At 41.9% G+C, this 17,047-nt stretch overlaps 1 long non-coding RNA gene across 2 annotated transcripts in view; it reads left to right on the top strand.

Moving 5' to 3' along the window:
• The first annotated feature begins 748 nt into the window (after window positions 1-748).
• LOC108496447 overlaps window positions 749-17,047 on the top strand; it is a 66,202-nt gene continuing 49,903 nt past the window's right edge. For both annotated transcript variants that reach the window (XR_001874466.1, XR_001874464.1), the window contains exons 1-2: window positions 749-866; window positions 3,019-3,154. This is a non-coding gene — a long non-coding RNA (uncharacterized LOC108496447). The remainder of the gene's footprint in view (window positions 867-3,018; window positions 3,155-17,047) is intronic.

The raw sequence follows: 17,047 nt of genomic DNA, 5'->3' as shown, positions 1-17,047 counted from the left end.
ACACTGAACCTCCATTGAATGTAGTCTATAATTTATAGGTTAGATTTTTATGAGGAAAAAACCAGCTGTATATGCCTGCCCAGAGAGAAAATATTTCTAAACAGCCAACAAAGTAGTATTTTCGTAAAGGTAATACTTCCCAGGCTGCACACAGCAGTGTGCTTCCAGCTACATGTAATTAGTAGCAAAATCCAACAGGTGGCACAAAAGTATTTGAATTTTATATTGATTTAAATCATATGCCGTTAAATTACCAAACAAAGTGGAGAGGCTATTTTTGGTTATTAAAAAAAAAGGGGGGGGGGCGGGAAGAAGCGTTATCCCGACGCCGCGGACGATGCTCGCCTCTTCCGAGCAGCCGGGGGTGAGGCCAGCGGCTCGTTGCCTCTCGGGAAGCCCCAGGCAGCCGGGCTCCGAGCCCCTCTCCCCAGCGCTCCGGGGAGGTGACATGGCACTTCCTTCGGCCCTTTCTCCCCGCGGCGGCAGCGCCTCAGCCGGCGGGACGAGGCGGAGGCGGAGGCCGTGGTCGCGGCCGGGGGTCCGGGCGGAGGATGCCCACACACCTACATAACCACCCACCCACCGTCCACGCCGCCGCCCGCGGGTCCCGGTCTCGGCTGGCGGGCGGGAAGCGGGGCGGGCGCCCTCCGCTGGCCGCCGCGGGGCCGGGAGCGGGGCCGGGAGCAGCTCCCGCCGGCGCCGCCTGCCCGCGGCAGTGCCCGGGGTAAGCGGAGAGGGGAGCGAGGGAAGCTTGCCATGACCCTGGAGCCCACCTGCCCGCCGTGAATAAATCCACGAGTAAAAATCTTGGGCTTTCAACGCCGCCCGCCAGGCAGCACTAATGGCGGCTTTGTAGCCCTGAGAAGGTAACTGAGATATTTTTTTTTTTTTTAGTGGACTTATCCTCGAGATTTGTGTGGGGAGGGAGGAGACATGAAGGTTCTCGGGTACCTTTGAAAACGAGAGTTATAAAGGCACGAGTTGCCTGGAATAGTGACATTCAGGAGTTTCAAACACAGCTCAGTTTTCCGCCTTGAAGTGTAGTACACACCACTAAAAGGGGCTTAAAATAAGAGGGAGGGTGACTTCTTACACAGTGAAATAGCGATAGGAAAAGGGGGAAGAGTTTTACATTAGATATTAGGAAGAAATTCTTTACTGTGAGGGTGATGAGGCACTGAAACAAGTTGTCCAAAGAAGCTGTGGATGCCCTATGCTTTGGAGTCTTCGCGACCAGGTCAGATGAGGCTTTGAGAACCTCGTTTAGTGGAAGGGGACCCAGCCCCTATTGGGAATAGGAATTGGAACTAGATGCTCTTTAAGGTCACTTCCAATGCAAGCCACTCTGTGGTTCTGTGTTTTCATACTATGAACATCAGTTATGGAAATATTAAAATGTTAATCTGGGCCTTATGAATAGATTCACAACGTAACGTAAGTTAGGTAATTGCTGTCTTTATTTGCTATTAAAGGACTGTAGTGCATCAGGTGGAGCTTTACTGACATTTTTGTTTCCAAACGTGAATGTAGGAGACATATCAATGGCTTATTCTTATGCAATGGCAGCCCTAAACCTGAAATTTAAGTGCAAGTCAAAGGCCAAGAAAAAGTTGGCCAACGTACTTGGCTTGCTGAATTGTCTGAGAGTGAGGCAAAGAAAAAGAGGTGAAAGAGAAGTTGGGCAATTGCCATAAACTAGAAAGGGGAGCACTAGTTTTGCATAAATATTTGCAGCAAAGGTCTGTAAGAGACTTACATCTGCGATAAAAGGTTTTAATTCATGCCATTTTACTTTATATATTTATTTCTAATTAAACAAAGAAATTGTTTCAGCTTCTTAGTGAAGAGTTCCTCTGCAGGTGCTTGAAACAGATTCAGTTTCCAAGGAGCAAACTGATGATCTCTATTTCTGTGGGACCAAGCTGGAGCAAATCGTGATAGCAAATGGCAAATGTAGTGCCATTAACCAGAAGGGAGCTTCAATTTGAACTTAGCAATCAAGTCACACCACTAAGCAAATGAAGGAGCTACAGGCCTTAGAAGAAACTAGTTCTTAGGATGTGAGACTGGGCAAGTGCTGTGCCCAGGTTACAAAAGGCACCTGTAATATCCGTGTTACTGGGTTTGCAGGCCATGAAAAGTTCAGAAAAAGATCAGCCTAGTAAAAGATTGAGGAAAACCATCGTAGTTCATTTGTCTAAATATACCATTTTGAAAAAAAGTCAGAACAAGTGAATGTAAAGACTGGAACTGGAGAAATTAGGTGTTTTCCTATCAAATAGCTTGTCAAGCCAAGCAGATCATAACCTTTGAAAGGTACTGGGCTACCCAGATCTTGTAAAAGTCTGTGAGGTGCCCTTCTGAAACAGGCCCAAGAAAAGCATGACCAAGTACTATTGCTGATGTTTTTGTAGTAATGAAAAATCAAGGGAAACACCCCAAATTCAGTTATTTGGTCTTTATGTGGAAAACAAAACAAAAAAGAAAATTATCTGGACACAAAAAACATGCCTATAAATTTGGGTAGAGCTGACAATCATGAGTCATGACTTTTCAGGTATGAAAAGTCATTCAATTGTTGGAGAAATTGAAAGATATAAAATAGAAGCAGCAAATAAACTGCAACAGCAACCCTAAAATTTTAGTTCTGGTCTGGCCAGCTGGAGAGCAATAACAGAGGTTTGACTGTGAAGTGCACTGGCATGGTGACTCTAGTCGAGGAAAACTGTTAATAGATATTGTAAAAATAAAATCCAAGGAGTAAACATGTAGGTAATAAATAGAAACTGCAAAATATCAGGTCTGAGAGCACCAATAGGCTTTAACTGCTCTAACCAGCCTCACATGGGGCCTCTGTCCACAACCCTGCCCATAGACCCAGAAGCGCCATTTCAGCTCCAACTTAGGACTTCTGATGTGCCCCTAACTCCTGGAGAGACCTCAGACCTGGATTATAGGTAGCTTGTGTTCTTTAGATGTACTTTATTGCCTGTCTTCTGCTTTGTCTTTGTTTTCTAGGTTGATTTTGGACCTGTGTTGTAACCTTATTTCCTTCTCCTTTTGTTCCTGGCTGGAGAGCCTATGTGATCTCTGGACCTAGCTCATCATTTTGCCTTCTCTGGGACTATTGGAGGGCCCTGTTAACAGACTACCAGTAAGTAGTGTGATCTATGTACTGTGTTCAGATGTGGGACTGTGCCTTGGTCAGCACAGGCACTGCCTGCACTGAGTCATCCTCGGCCTGTGGCTTTCCCTCCCTTAGGGGAGCAGCTGGCCCTTACTGCTTCTTGGCACAAGGTAAATCCTTCCAACTCATTAAAATAAACTGGGTTGTGGTTGATAATGTGCATTTATCCAAAAGTGAGGTGACTGAGCAGGGGTATTTGACCTCTGAAATTTGACAAAGAAAGCTGGAAAGAAAAAATAAAAGGGTTGAAATAATAGTTGGCTTGGATTACTATATGATAAATAACATTTAATAAGTGTCAGGGAAAACATCCTCAAATTTTATCCATCTAAGTTCCTCATGCAGGTGTGGGCTAGGTGAGGCAAATTGCAAGAAAGCAGTAAACTTTCACAGTTGTTTTTTTTAGTGAACTGTTTCCTGGCTCCAGGGATAGAAACCATAATGGCAACTAGATATAATGAGTAGGAACTCACTGAAGAGGAGGGATTTGTTGAGTCTTGTCTTGAAACTTTCTTAGTGGGATGAAATTAGCAGAATTCCTTGAAACAGAAACAACTCCCTGACAGTTTTGCCAAATAACCCTCAAAACCAGCAAATACTCAACAAAGGGGAGGGTTGCTGCATAGCATGAAACCGTGGACCTGTTAGAAGTGGGACTAGAAAAAAAGCATAAAGGGGAATGAGAAACTCTTGTTCTAGAGCATTGCTAGAATTTTTTAAAAGAACAAAAAAGCCAAAATAGATGTAATGGATGGGAGTAGCATAAGCTGTTTCCTGAAGAACACTGAACCGCTTGGTAGCCATCTGACCAAGTAACCCCATCAGAGAAGAGAGAGTTATTGGAGGTTATTGAAAATCTATCAAGAAGTGTGAATGTTCACTCTCCCTGACTACTCATTGCAGTTTGTTTCTTTAGCAAGAGCTGAAACAGGTAGGATAATAAAGAATACAGTGTGGCATATGTCTCTGTATTTGTAGCATGGTATGATGATCGTGTTTCATAGTAGAAACATCCAGAACGGAAACATTAGTAATAATCTGTGATAAGGATATGGCAAAAAGCCTGAAATTAAGCCCAAATAAACCAGAGCTACTTCAAAAAGAAGTTGTATTCTTTTGGCCTGTGGTCAAGGAAGAGGGAATTCCTGCTAGTGATGACAACATATACTATATAGGGATTACTAGTACTGTAAGAGTTCCCAGATGTGTGCAGTTTTACAGTTTTTAAAAATAGCTGCTTTTGTGCATGGAGGAGGAAATCCATTTGAATGTGACTTGACATTGACACGGTTAAAAACAGCTGTGTTGGCCTCCTTGGGTTTCAAAACGGATTCTTGCATGCTTGAGCTTGGATGGTCTTGAAACAAACAAAAAGACTTACAAGATCAATGGCTTATACAGAAAATCTGAGCTTCATAAAAATAGAAGAAAATGCGTCACTGAGTGTTGGGTAAGTCTAAGGAGTATTTTCACTTTTTAGGGCTATAAGGAATCTCTGTGACTTAAGACACTGTCTGTATTTGGCAGGTTGCTCAGAGAAGCTGTGGATCCCTCATCTCTGAACGTGTTCAAGGCTGGGTTGGATGGGACTATGGAAGGAGGGTTGGAACTCGGTGATCTTTAAGGTCCCTTCCAACCCAAACCATTCTGTGAGATATGTTCTCAGTTTTGGGAGGCAATCTGTTCAAATTACAGTCCAGGGCATGTGTTGTCTCTTTAGATCCCAAGTCAGATACAATGCTTAAAGATTTCTGAGATTCATTGAGGCCGTACAGTATTACCCACCTATGTAGCTATGTATGCTAGAAATGCTCCTGAATGGATCAAAAGTGACTCTTGGCATTTAAGAGTAGAGTGAGTGAATTAGGTTTTCCAATTAAAGTTCACGCAAACACAGATATCTTGGGGATAAGCCTATGGTCACAGAATGGACAATTTCATGACCATAGGATAGAACACTCCTAAGGAAAAATGGAAAATGTGTGTTGTTACCATTGAACTTACTACTTCACTAATGTAGTAATAAGATAGTTTTCTATAAAACTGAAGGATGATAAAGAAAGCCTAATCTCATATATAGCAGTCCTGGACTAGGACAAGAACTAGAAGGTACAGGGTTATTCAAGACTGTGTAGATGGTTGGCTCAGTCTGATGGAACTCTTGTATGACCACGATAAAAAGGAATAAGCAAAAGAAAATGTGAAGTCTTAATACATTTTCAAAATAATGATTTAGTGGAAACAGAAGAGAGGTGATGTGACATGATGGAGAAATTAATAGGGAGTTTTGTCTGGGGAAACAGGAATCATCATCATGGCTAGATTTTGGAAGGGCTTTACCCACGTTTGTTACAAGCGTGCTGGTGGCTAAAAAGGCCAATACGAGACAGGCACAACCGGTTGCAAAAGGCACAGCAGACAGTCTCCTTAGGTGGTGTATTCTGCAAGGCACGAATCTTTCTGCGTTGTCTTTTCTCCTCGAGAGTCATCCTGTGTGCATTCTCAAAAGCATCAGCAGCATTATAGATGGTGTGTCTCCACACCTCCCGATTGGAGGCCAGAGTAGACCAGTTGTGTTGATCAATATGGCCAAGACTGAGATGTTGTTTCAGGGAGTCCTTGTATCTTCTCTTTGGGGCTCCTCTCATGTGGCAGCTGGTGGCAAGTTCACCATAAAGCAAGATCTTAGGGAGGTGGTGGTCCTTCATCCTTGAGATGTGCCCTGCCCAGCGCAGCTGTGTTCTCAGCAACATGGCCTCTATACTTGTGACTGCTGCTTGTTCTAGAACAGATGTATTAGTCGCATAATCTGACCAGTGGATGTTTAGGATTGTACGGAGGCAGCGTTGATGGAAGTGTTCTAAGAGTCGCAGGTGGTGGTGGCAGATGACCCATGATTCAGATCCCTTTAAGAGAGTAGACAGCACAATGGCTCTGTAAAAACTGATCTTTGTGCTTTTCTTCAAGTGTTTATTTTGCCAAACTCTTTTATGAAGCTTTCCAAAGGCACTATATGCCTTTGCTAACCTGTTGTCTATCTCTCCGTCAATCTTACCATCCGAGGAGATGAGACTACCTCGGTAATTAAACTGCTGGACTGATCTGAGCTCTGATTTGCCAATGGTGATGTGGGAATGATGGAAGACTTCCTGAGGTGCCAGTTGATAGAGAACTTCTGTCTTCTTTAAGCTGACTTCCAGCCCAAAGAGCTCAGCAGCATCTGCAAAGCAGGATGTTAAATGCTGCAGAGCTGCTTCTGTGTGGGCCACAAGGGCAGCGTCATCAGCGTAAAGCAGCTCCCGGACAAGATGGTTTAAGGTCTTAGTGTGGGCCTTCAGTCGCCTTAGGTTGAAAAGGCTTCCTTCAGTACGGTATCGAATGTAGATACCGTCCTGATCACTGAGGTCTGCCGTGGCCCTTTGGAACATCATGCTAAAATAGACTGTGAGTAGGGTTGGTGCGAAAACGCAGCCTTGTTTCACACCACTGGTTATTGGAAAGGGCTCAGAAGGTGCATTGCCATATCTGACTTGGCTGTGTTGATCCTCATGGAGTGAGATGATCATTTTAAGGAGCTTGAGGGGACAACCTAAGCATTTCAAAATCTGCCATAGACCTTTTCTGCTCACAGTATCGAAAGCCTTGGTGAGATCAACAAAGGTTACATAAAGACCTTTGTTCTGTTCCCTACACTTCTCTTGCAGTTGTCTGAGAACAAACACCATGTCTGTGGTACTCCTATTGGCTCTGAAACCACACTGACTTTCAGGTAGAATTCCTTCTGCTATAGTGAGTATTAGTCTGTTTAAGAGTATTCTTGCCAGGATTTTGCCAGCAATGGAGAGCAGAGTGATACCACAGTAATTTGAACAGTCTGATTTAATTCCTTTCTTCTTATATAAGGTGATGATGACTGCATCACGAAGGTCTGATGGTAGTTAGCCTAGTTCCCAACAGCGCACCACAAACTCGTGAAATTTAGCATGGAGTGCAAGGCCCCCATATTTCCAGACTTCGGGTGGAATTCCATCAACCCCAGCTGCCTTGCCGATTTTCACCTGCTGTATGGCCTTGAGGGTTTCTCCTAAGGTGGGGGCAGTATCCAATTCATACTTCACTGGTTGTTGTGTGATAGACTGAATAGCTGAGTCTTGAACTACGTGGCTAGTACTGAAGAGAGTCTGAAAGTGTTCAGACCATCGATTCAGAATGGAGGTTTTGTCAGAAGTGTTTGACCATCAGCGCTGAGTAGAGGACTTTGGGCTTGGTATGTAGGCCCATATGCTGTTTTCAGGGCTTCGTAGAATCCTCTGTGATCACCTGTGTCTGCTCATAATTGTGTTTTTTCAGCTAGATTGATCCACCACTTGTTGTGGATGTCACGGAGTTTCTGTTGGAGCTTCCTGCATGCAAGACGAAAGGCTGTTTTTCTTGTGTGACAGGATGGCAGTGCAAGGTGTGCTTGGTGGGCGGTTCTCTTCTTCCTCAACAATTCCTGGATCTCTTGATTGTTTTCATCGAACCAGTCCTTGTTCTTCTTGAAGGAGAACCCTAAGGATTCTTCAGAGGACTGCAGGATGCTGTTTTTAATATGGTGCCAAAGTGTTTTAGGAGAGGGATCTGTAGAATCCATGGAATGGTTTTCGAGCCTAGTTTGAAGATTAGCCTGGAATTTGTTTCTCACTGGCTGATTGGAGATTGTTAACTTGGAGTCTCCTCCTTGGGATACTGCCCCTTTTAGGTTTGAATTTAAGATTGAATTTACAGCGCGCCAGTCGATGGTCTGTTTGGCATTCTGCACTGGGCATCACACGGGTGTGGTGGACATCGCGGACATCTCTCCGTTGCATCAAGACATAATTGATGAGGTGCCAATGCTTGGATCTGGGATGCATCCATGTTGTCTTCAGACTATTTTTCTGCTGAAAGATAGTATTAGTAATGGTGAGCTGTTGTTCCGCACAGAATTCTAGCAGAAGTCGACCATTATCGTTGCAGCTTCCAACACCATACTTGCCTAACATTCCTTTCCAGGCTTCGAAATTCTTTCCTACTCTGGCATTGAAATCACCGAGGATAATGATCTTATCATCTGCAGGAACCTTTTGGGTAAGGCAGTGCAGGTCGGTGTAAAATTTATCTTTTTCAGCAGGGTCAGCTTGCAGAGTTGGGGCGTATATACTAAAGAGGACAACGTGTTGCTTGTTGTGTAGTGGAAGGCGTAGGGAGATAATGCGGTCAGAGTGACCTGTCGGCAGATTTTCGAGTTTAGGAACAACAGAGTTTTTAATCATGAAGCCGACTCCTGAGAGATGTTTTTCGGTTCTGGGTTTACCTGACCAAAGGAGTGTGTAACCAGCACCATGTTCTCTGAGGCTGCCTTCCTCGTGAAGGCGAACTTCACTGAGAGCAGCAATGTCGATGTTGAGACGTGACAGTTCATGGGCAATTAGGGCAGAACGACACTCAGGACGTCTGCTGTCTGCAGAATCGAGCATGGTTCTGGTGTTCCAGCATGCTAGAGTTAATTTGAGTACATCTTTGGAGGCAGGTGTATATGCCTTTGTCTTTTGATCCTTGTGTGACTGCATTTGTAGGAGATGTCGCTGCAGGGCTTTGCAAATGTGGATAAGGCCTTCAAGCCTGCGCAATGGATTTTTTAGGTGAGATGCAGTGTGCGCGGAACTGAACCCGCCCTTTAATCCTGAGGTTCATCTGCCAGGGCAGATGGCAGCGAGGTGGCAGTGAGGTCCTCAGGACGTAGGTTTAATTAGAGTGACCTCTTAGATGGATGGCCTTACAGCTCCTTTACGAGCTCCCTCTGCCCAGGTTTAGAGTTGTCTTTCCCCTCTGTGTGCTCTGGGGCTTCCCCTCTCATCTCCCATGAGGGCACAGGCCGCGCTGGCAAAGCTCCCCCTCTGTCTCTTCTTTCCACGTCTGGGGCCAGGCCACGCCAAGCGCCCGGGGCCAGGCAGGGGCCGCGCCGAGCACCCACGTGCCGAGCGCCCACGTGCCGGGCTGGGGGAAACAGGAGTACAAATATTAAAAACTCCCATTTAAGCCCACTCAGATTTTCTTAGTGATGGGGTGGGGGGAACGAAAGACCACTATAATAATGAGAGTTTATGCAAAGCTACCAAACCAGGATGATCAGCTGCATGGGGCTTTTTGCTAGTGAATTGCAGAATGATGCCATGTAGAATCTGCCAAAGGGGGGCAGATATTCCATAAATACTTGAGTAGTAAGGGCATGCATAATTTTCCATTCTGCATGAAAAATAAGAAACAGTAAGATAGCAGCTTTTTGAAATTGTTCTTCATTTACTGCAGGTGAAAAAAGGGCATAGAAAGGAAGAGAAAAGATCAGGTTACTCTGTTCTGAGAAGCACAGCAAAACTGGGAAGATAATGGCACAAAATAGAAACAAGTTGCACAGGTAGCAGGAAATAATTGTCTGCATGCTCTAGCGTTAAGAGGAAAGTCAAATTGCCATTCTGTGGAGAGGCAAATTTGGTTAGTTTGGACAAATAACACCTAGGAGGTGGATGTCATTAATGTGTTTTTTGTTATCAGTCTTCAATAAAATGACCATCTGCAAGAGGTAGCTAATTCAATGCAGTCCAGTGAGAAAGAAATGGGAATCTCAGCGTGGAATGAGACACTTACAGTTTAGAGACAGTTAAGATAAGGTAGATACTGCCAAATTGGCTGAGCCCGAGGTACCTCCTCCCAGGGTAACTGCAGAATTACCTGCTGTAATCAACAGCCAGACCCGGGATGGGTTGATTACTCATGGCATTGTAGTGTGTGAACTCTGTGTTGGCAACTGAAGTGAAATTTGTATTGATATTTGAAGTCATTTTGTCTTCTGCTGTTCTGTCACTGGAGACTGACATAGCTTCCTGTCCTACAAAGTTACTCCAGTTTCCCACCTGTAATTAAATTGTGTGAAGCTTGCTCTCCTGCCTCTAAAGATATACAGCTGCCACACCAGAGGATTTTAGACTGCAGGAGGCGAGGGTGTGCGTGCAGGGATGGCAAGGGTTTATGCAGGCTTTTGCTGTTTCTACCTGGGGAAGCAAAATAAAATAATTCTCACAGTGGGGGTGAAAAGGGATGTGGATACTCAAGTAAATTCTTGAGCCATTTTATGCAGCCTGTTTCCACCAACATGTTATTTTTCTGAGTTTACATGTGCATTGATTTAAATAAGGTATCTCTTGATAAGTTTGCTTCTAATAGTTGCTAGTCTAAATAATAGTTATTGAGTTATAGGCTTTACTTGGGCTGTTTGTTTAACTTGCATCCTTGAAAGCTAGGCAAAATGTCAGCATCTGTAAATTCACTCCTGTACTAGGCTTAGGGCAATACAGTAATTCTAATTCTAGTCTGAAACTGCTGATCTGTTTAGTTAAAATCATATCAAATGTAGTAGTCAAAAAAGTAATCTTTTTTTTTTCTAGGAAACGTTGCCCACTATTGTTACGACCCACCCCGAAGGCGAGAGTAACTGAGGTTCTTGTTAATAGGTCCCTTGGGGTGGATTAGAGTGAAACGACACTGAATCACTGGTGTGTGTGTGTGTGTGTGTGTATACACACATATATATATATATACAGTTTATTTTAGCACAGTCTGGTTGTAATGGAAACGAGGTATGTAGCTGTTTCGGTTATTATGAACTATAGTAATATAGCAATATAAACGTATAAATATATCACTTAAGAAAGTATATAAGGAAAAGAAAGAAAGATAAATAAAGGATAAGATTAGATAGTGGAGAGGGAAGTTGTCACCACCCATGAACCCAGCGATGAGACCTGGTTGGTCAAAATGATAGTTGCAGTCTTGATCCATCAGGGGTTGGGGAAGCCCCAAAACACAGAATTCAATGGGTTCAATATACGTTCAGTTCAGGTGTGAATGCCCAGGTACCTCTCCTGGGGGGAAGTTTTACACTGGGTGTTGCAACACTGTAGATCATGCGCAGTCCTGTTGATAGGCCCCAGAAATGAGTCTGGGACCGCTTTGAGGGTCTTTGGTGGTTTATGACCCCTTCTAAGACATAACAGCTGCCTCTCACTTCAGCATAGTTGAGCCAGTTATGCCTCATCAGAAGTGATGAATACCTTCAGGCCTATGTGTGAATGTCCTGGTACTTCCCTGTGTGGGGGGCAGTTTGACTCCTGAGCCAGTAGTGTAAGGGAGAACATTGGCATGATAAAAATCATTATGCCACCTATCAGGATTTGCTTCTTATAGGTCTTCTCCCTTGTCTGGCTCAAAATAAAGCTTGTTGCTTAAACAAAGGTTGGTTTGTTGTGGTCATTCTCCAGTGGTAAGTGTGCACCACTGCTGTCCTATGCAAATCAGAGGTTTGTGTTACTCTAACTGGTGACACAGATAAAAAAGTCACTCTGAAAACTGACTGCAGAAATGGTCATTCTCTCCTTCAGGATAAAATATAACTCAAATAAATATTTATCACTGACTGATGTGCCTGTTTTGCCTGGTTTGTCTTCTTGGCAGAATCAAGATCTAAAACAAAAAAAATCATTGTAAGTAATTTGTAACATACCCATCATACATAAAAATCAAACATACTACTTTTAAAGAGCTGCCTGACGATCACTGCTAAGTGATAGTGCAGATTGTAGTAAATTAATTTCTCAGCAATCTGACTTAGATTTGAAGCATGCATGGATCAAAGCATGAGTGAAAGGTGACACTGAAAGCTGCTGAATTCTCAAGATCCCCAGGATTTTCACGCCCCTCTTTTCATGTGGTGGTGGAAAGACACAGCTAGCATGGGCTGGCATGTCCCATTCCTCTTTGAGTTTATGGAATGGCAAAAAAAGCTGCCAGAACTATCTTCATGCAAAGACAAGGATCTGAGAAACTGTGCTGCCTTGAAAGTCAAAGATCAACCTCTTGAGTCTTTTTCCAACTTTTTCTTGTGCATTGTCAACAATATTGTCCTCTGATGAGGAAACGAGGGGAGAGGTTGCACTCTCCTTATTATCATATTTGCTGGTAACACTGGAAAGAAGTTTTACTCTTTCTCATTTAAGAGTACATAGTGATTTGAATTTTTGGTACTTTTACCTCATTTGTGATAGTTTCTGTTCTGTATTCCTCTTATTATCCATGCTGATTTTCATACTTAGTCATCAAAGTCTGTTTGAAAACAGATGCAAAAGTCCTAATTCAGCTTCTGGCCCAGTTTAGACCATCGTTCTTTGTTCAAACTCACCAAATCTACCTTTATTAATTAATTAGTTAATTTTTTATTTTTGGCTCTGTTTTGTTGTACTGTGCCAGGAAAAAACTTGGTAAGTTCCATTCAATTTCCATGTTGTTGTTGAGGTTAAATGACCCTCATAATCCTTGCTGCACTTTTTTGCTCTTGTAGCTAGTAGCCTACTTTGTGACATTTCTTAATTGAATCAGATCTGGAGTCTGCTCCAGATGTCTGGAATTCAGTTTCCTAGATGTGCTACTGTCTTTGACATAAAGACATTCTAGTCTCTGAATTCCTTCATTTGGGTCCCGTGAAGTTTATGCTTATGACGTTGATAATTGACTTATGAAAACATTATTCCAGTTCTTTGATTTAATTTATATTGACTCAGCTTTCCATGTTAAACTATTAAAGTCTTCATTACATGGCAGAATAAAATTTAAATGATGCAAGTTTTTGTTAGCTCTGGCTATTTGCTATGCAGGTTTGTTGGCTGTAACATGCTTGCACCTATATCACTAGCTATTGTTACTATAGTTAGTTGTAATCTTTGTCAGGAAGTTTGCCTCCTGTCACAATAGATATTGTCACAATAACCAATAGTATTTCTCTTTCCAACGATGTTGCAGTGATCAATATCCCAGTTTATATCTGACCATGGATCTCATAAACTTTCATCTTGATTCCAGCGGAAACTCTTTAAACACGGGCTTTTATAAAAACAAGTATGCGTTATAACTTGTTGCATATCCCAGTGCTGTCATCTTTAGAATTATCTTTCCTGAGTGGTATTTGTTCTTCCCTATCTATACTCCAGTTTTGAATTTTATGTTATCAAACTTCTGTTTTCTCCTTAACATTAATTTTCACATCCTATAAATGTAATTCAAGATCTTCCATTGTATTGAGAAAGCTCTTGAGAGTTGTTTACACATCAGAGTTGTTTCCTACTCTGTTTCTTATATGGAGCAGACTCAGGCATGTCATCATCTGTTACCTGATTGCTGTTCACAGTCTTAATTCTTTTTATTTGCCATATGTTCTCCTGCTACCGCAGGTATTTTTAATCCATGTCTGGATTCTTATTTACCCTATGTTTTGTCTTTCCACTTGTGTTTGGAGATCTATAATTTTTCAGTTTAAAGCTGTTCTTATCTGTTATGTCAGCTTTGATCCTAGGTAGCTATTCTCTCGGGTGTTCAAGTCAAATTTACCTCTTGAAAAATTACTTCCTTCAATAAATGTACCTCAACAGGCAAATACTACAGAGACTTCTTACACCACTCATCATTTAGGTATTGGTAAGTCTATTCTCTTATTAGTCATTTTACTCCTTCTCTGGTGACTTGATGTCCTTGAAGTTCACACAAATATCTACTCATTTGCAAGTATTCTCTGAAACAGTTAGTCCTTGATATTTTTTTTTTCTGGTGGGAATTGAGCAGTATTGGTTTTGGGGGGTTGTAATTGTTTTTCAGCTTTCTTGTGATGTTTCTCAGTTCTAGGTCTACCTGCCAGTTGCACCTAACAGACATGATTCCATTTTGGATTTTTTGATCCCCTTTCATGAGCAGACTGTCAGTAACTAGTAAGGAGCTATGATCACATAGACATGATGCTGTGAATCTCCAGCCTTTTCTTATGAGTGCCATTTTTGTTTCTGTCTGGAACTCTGTCCCTTCTATTTTTTTTCAGTGTTTCTGTGTACTTCCTTGGTTCTCCTTCAGTTTCCAGTGCCTGATATTCTTGTTGTCTTATTTCAGAGCTAGCATCCATTTTCGTCCTTCCTGCTACCCTTATTTTTTACTTTTTTTTTCTTCTCTGGGGCATCAAACCTCCGTCTCTATTCTGTTTCATCTTCAAAAGTTAGTCTAGTCCTTTGATTTCACCTTGTCTTTTTCTTTTGTGGGCAGATATGCTCAGCTAGCAGTTTTCCACCTTCTCTTGTTGTGCCATACAACTGAAAGTTTCATAGAGAGGCTACTCTCTTTCCCTCTGTTACAAAAGACAAGTTGGCTCTAACATCATCAATTGAATTCTGAGCCTTTATGAGCCCATTGCATGTACATTTACCAGGTGTCCACTAAAGGATAATGGAGATCCCAGTGTTTCATAACCTTGTATCCTTACCCTAGTACACTTCAGGGATAACCATCATCCTTTGTTGAAATCTAATTGCCTTTACCTAACCATCCCTTCTTGGAGTTGTGACCAGAAGACTTGGTCACTCATCTGACACGCACTCTTTTTTTTTTTTTTTTAAATGTTTGTTTATTGAACTACTTGATTAGGTTGAATTGACCCCAACTTATTTGCTGTTCTCAAAGATGACATAATCATTGTCCTGTATGTTACTAGTTGCGCCTTGAAACTTCATAATGTCTCGGTAAAGATACTACATATTGCGTATGCTGTTGTACTATTAAATGAGGTAGGGACAAGTTGTGTCAGTCTTGCTCTATGAGATTTTTTTGTTTAATACATATATGACTACATGGTAATGTATTTAAAAACTCAAAACATATTGATAACTACGGCGGATTAGTGGGATTTGGGGAGACCTCCAGGCCTTAGGATGCTGGCCCCATAACCTGCGAGGTGAATGCCCTTCCCCCCGCCCCTGCATGTGGCCCGGCGACCCCGCAAGGAGCACACACAGACCACACAGGGAGGGACGGACGAAAGAGAGAGTTTATTGTGGGGTTGGGGTTTATAAGGCTTTTAGGAGGGTCAAAAGGGGACCAATCACAAGGTCAGGGTCACACAGAAAAAAACATCAGGTAAAGGGTCAACAACCAATAGAAAGGGGTTAACAAGGGACCAATGAGAAACACCTCAGGACACCTTCCCAGGACACTCTGTGTGAGACAAGAGCTTCACAGGGGGTGTCGGGAAGAAGGAGACAGTGACACTGCAGAAAATACAAAAAGCCATTTTGAAACATGTTTAAACCACAGTAAAAACTTCTGTCTCCATAATGTTTGGACTGTTTTCCTCACCAATCCATCTCTGACAGGAGTTTTTCCATCCTGCATATGGCAAATCCATTGCCACAGATAACTTGGAGCAAATGCATATTGCCTGTATGTGTTGCAGAGGGAAGTTATTGAATACCAAAAGAAGAATTCCGTGGGTAAAGAACCTGAGTAAAAAAAAAAAAAAGAAAAAAATGTGTTCAGGAAAGAATTGAAAGCATAGACATGAATAACAAATCATTTTTCTGTGTGTGTTCAAAAACTAAGTGTTCTGGAGAACTTTAAGTCCAAGAGGTGATTAACTTATGAAAAATGAGACAATATAGCTGAAAAATTAAACTTTTTTTGTAATTCTTTTGAATGTATGTACATTTGAGAAGAACTGGGGGAGATTTTTCAAATGGTAAAGCTTTTTGAGGGGGGAAAATGTTGGAGGATCTTTATCACATCTATTTCTTGATGTATCTTTCTCAAATCTAGTTATTGATGGATGAGTTCTCTGAGCAAATGGACCAAAAGGACAAGAAGAAATCTACAGACAGAGATGACATGCACTCAGGAGCTCTAAAGAAACTTGGAGATGAAACAGCTCAAACATTACTATATGCCAGTAAATTCAGTGTTAGATGAGCTAGAACAAACTTTTTTGAAGAATATCAGTATTAGATGGACAAGTAGAAAACATATCCTTGTGATAAGCCTTCATCTTCTGTTAAAAAAAAAAAAAATCAAGTCTGTCAGTGTTTTCTGGATTTAGTAAATGTATTTCCCAAAACAATATATCAAGGTTTCTTGCGAAAAATCTAAGAATTAAGAGACCATGGGATAACAGGGAAGATTCTCATATGGACTAATAGTGGATTACAAACTAGGATAAAGGATGGCATGGGTAAAACATAATCTGTCACAGTGGAAGGAATTCGCCAACGTAGTCTACTGTTCTGTGCTGCAATATGCTCATTAGCATATTCATAAATGATCAGAAAAAGGAAGAATACTTAGGCAACAAAGTTTGCTGATGATACCATCTACTGATGATAAAGAGCTGCAAAGCAATCCAAGAATGCTATGATAAAACAGCTGATTAAATTCAATGTAGATTAATAGAGAATAATGCCCTTGGTGGGGGGGGCAAGGAAAGAATGGTCCTAATTTTACATATTCTTGGATGCGTTGTGAGTTGATGATTACAACCCTAAATCTCATTCTAAATGGTAATAGATAGCCTTATGGAAAGAGGAGAGCAGCGCTGACTGGCAGTCAAAAATCAGATGGAATATTATGAATTATTGTGAAAGGAACAGAGAACAAATCAGAACCTCATTATACCACTTTGCAAATTCATCATGTACAATCATTGTGAATATAGTATGGAATGCTCGTTTTTCAAATTAAAAAGAATATTATCAAATGAGAAAAAGCATTTGAAAAGAAGAAAAAAGGAGATAGGGATGATGTAAGAATGAAGTAGTTGAGTTTCATTTTTGAACAGAAAATAAAAGAAAATAAAAAAATATGAACTTCTTTGCCCATATGATGTGGCTGAAGAGCCATTCTCCTCTCCTCTCTTCTCCTCTCCTCTCCTCTCTTCTCCTCTCCTCTCCTCTCCTCTCCTCTCCTCTCCTCTCCTCTCCTCTCCTCTCC

The sequence above is a fragment of the Lepidothrix coronata genome, unplaced genomic scaffold (genome assembly GCF_001604755.1).
Source record: "Lepidothrix coronata isolate B3197 unplaced genomic scaffold, Lepidothrix_coronata-1.0 Scaffold40, whole genome shotgun sequence".
NCBI lineage: Eukaryota > Metazoa > Chordata > Aves > Passeriformes > Pipridae > Lepidothrix > Lepidothrix coronata.
Note: the sequence above shows the minus strand (reverse complement) of the source record. Positions and strands in the feature narration are given on the sequence as shown.